The sequence below is a fragment of the Schistocerca americana genome, unplaced genomic scaffold (genome assembly GCF_021461395.2).
Source record: "Schistocerca americana isolate TAMUIC-IGC-003095 unplaced genomic scaffold, iqSchAmer2.1 HiC_scaffold_14, whole genome shotgun sequence".
In the NCBI taxonomy this organism is placed as follows: Eukaryota; Metazoa; Arthropoda; class Insecta; order Orthoptera; family Acrididae; genus Schistocerca; species Schistocerca americana.
The window spans coordinates 3,860,648-3,863,565 of NW_025725481.1; positions in this window are offsets into that span (position 1 = coordinate 3,860,648).

Sequence of the window (2,918 nt, forward strand, 5' to 3'; positions counted from 1 at the left end):
TACCCGGTTCACCCTTTCGTACACCGGATCCAACGCTCTCTTCAGCAGCTGGTGGACGTTGGTTCTCCAGTTAGCTTTATGTGGGTTCCTGGCCATGTCGATATCCCTGGGAACGAAGCTGCAGATGCCGCGGCCAAGGCTGCGGTCCTCCAGCCTCGGACAGCTTCTTGTTGTGTCCCTTCGTCCGATTTTAGCAGGGTCATTTGTCGGCGCATCTTATCGCTGTGGCATGCCGATTGGGCGGCACTTACCGACAACAAGCTTCGGGCCTTAAAACCTCTTCCCGTGGCTTGGACGTCCTCCTCACGTCCTCCTCACGCCCTTCTCGGCGGGAGGAGGTCGTTTTAGCCCGGTTAAGAATTGGACACTGCCGGTTCAGCCATCGCCATCTGCTGACGGCTGCGCCGGCGCCGTTCTGCCCATGTGGGCACTTGCTGACGGTTAGACACTTTTTAATGTCCTGTCCAGATCTTAACACACTGCGCCTCGATCTTAACCTGCCAAATACTTTCGATGCCATTTTAGCAGATGACCCACGAGCAGCTGCTCTCGTTCTTCGTTTTATCAACTTGACAAACCTCTCTAAGGACATTTGATGATGCTGTTTTTTAATCTTATGCCTGTCAGTCTGTCTTTTATCGTGTTTTCCCTTTTAGTTGTTGTGGTCAACTTGTGCCTTGCGGTACATTCTTAGAGTAGTCAGGGCGCTAATGACCATTGAAGTTGTGCGCCCTAAAACCCCAAAAAAAAAAAAAAAAAAAACACAGGAAGACTGCACTGTGGTTTTTTTTCTCTAGATTGTCGCACACATGACAAAATGGTAGATATCGAAATAGAGGATAGAGGGATAGAGAAACAATTAAAATTCCTCAAAAGAGGATAGGCCGCTGGACCTGATGCGATACCAGTTCGACTTCACACAGAGTACGCAAAGGAACATGCCCCCCTTGTTCCAGCGGTGTACCGTAAGTCTATAGAAGAGCGTAGCGTTCCAAAAGATTGGAAAAGGGCAGAGGTCATCCCCGTTTTCAAGAAGGGACGTCGAACAGATGTGCAGAACTATAGACCTATATCTCTAATGTCGATCAGTTGTAGAATTTTGGAACACGTATTATGTTCGAGTATAATGACTTTTCTGGAGACTAGAAATCTACTCTGTAGGAATCAGCATGGGTTTCGAAAAAGACGATCGTGTGAAACCCAGCTCGCGCTATTCGTCCACGTCTCAGAGGGCCATAGACACGGGTTCACAGGTAGATGCCGTGTTTCTTGACTTCCGCAAGGCGTGTGATACAGTTCCCCACAGTCGTTTGAGGCACAAAGACAATATTTCTTTCCAGGAACAATACGACACTGAAATAGAAGGAAGAACCGATAGAGGTGCTCAAAAAATGGTTCAAATGGTTCTGAGCACTATGGGACTTAACATATGTGGTCATCAGTCCCCTAGAACTTAGAACTACCTAAACCTAACTAACCTAAGAACATCACACACATCCATGCCCGAGGCAGGATTCGAACCTGCGACTGGAGCTGTCACGCGGTTCCAGACTGAAGCGCCTTTAACCGCACAGCCACACTGGCCGGCAGTGGTGCTCAAGATACCCTCCACCACACACCGTCAGGTGGCTTGCGGAGTATCAGAAAAGCTTGAGGAATCTGGTTATAGATGTATACTCTGGTCCGCCTCTGGGGTTTGACCTCCGTTACTAAATTTCTGTTCTGTAGTGTGAGCCATTGGAGGTAGAGCAACTTACCTTATGTCTCCAGCGTATTCCCTCTTAGTTCCCTCTTTTCCTTCACATCATTGTCTGATGGTAGGGTACATAGCCAGCATGATAACCAGCCCATGTGGTGGGGTCGCTAGGTATCTTTTTGGGGAGCATCTGAACTCCCGGCAATGGCCACCATAGCAGATGGCTCTTGCTGTGGCTGGGCCGCACCCGTGGGAAGACCCCGAGATTGGAGTGGGTGGTATCAGGGCAGACACTATACAAATGAACCGCATATGGGCCCAGAGCTCTGGCCGTTCTTCTACGGCAGTGACTTTAAATGGAAATGACTCTTTTGGTGCTGCTTCTTCTGCCCCTTCAGACTTCCCATCCATGGCTGCCCCTGGGAGGAGGGTCAGGCTGTTTGGCTAGGGCGAAACCCCTCTCCCGCTATCTGGTTTGCAGCAGGACTGATGGGGATACTTTCACCAATATCAAACCTTAATTTTTGGTGGAATACATTGAAAACAAGTTTGGCGAAGTGGACTCTCTGAGCAAGATGCAGTCAGGTTTGTTTGTTGATAAAAACTGCTTCAGCTGCCCAGTCTGGTGCGGGTAAAGAACACAGAAATTGTGCCAAGATGGTTACAGGTACGATGGGCTGCAGTCTTTGAAGGATGAGGTCCCAGTGAAAGATTACACCTTGAACCATATTCAATCTGATGAGGAACTTACGGACAAACTCGGATGGCAGGGTGTTCACTTTGTTCGGCGTGTTCAGAACGGTCTGAAGGACAATCGCAATGTGTGATTCTACCCTGGCGTTTGAAGGGGATACCCTCCCTAAGAAGGTCAAGATAATGGTTTATCGATGTGATGAGAGGCTTTACATTTCACCACCTGTGCGAAGTTTTAGTGCTTGTGTTTTGAACACGTCTTCCCTCTGTATGCTGACCCCTCTCTATGTTGGAGTGAATGCCCAAAGCCATGAGGGTATTTCCTGTATTCCCCCTCCTGTGTGTTAACTGTCATGGCAATCATTCTCCACGTTCACTGGATTGCCCAGCTCATAAGAAGATACGGGAGTATAAGTCCCTTGATCGTCTAACCTACACTGAGGGTTGTAAGAAGTATGACACAGGATGAAGTAGTGCAGTGACATCTAGCTTTAATTATATCTTCACCCTCTTCCTTCCCCCCTCCCTA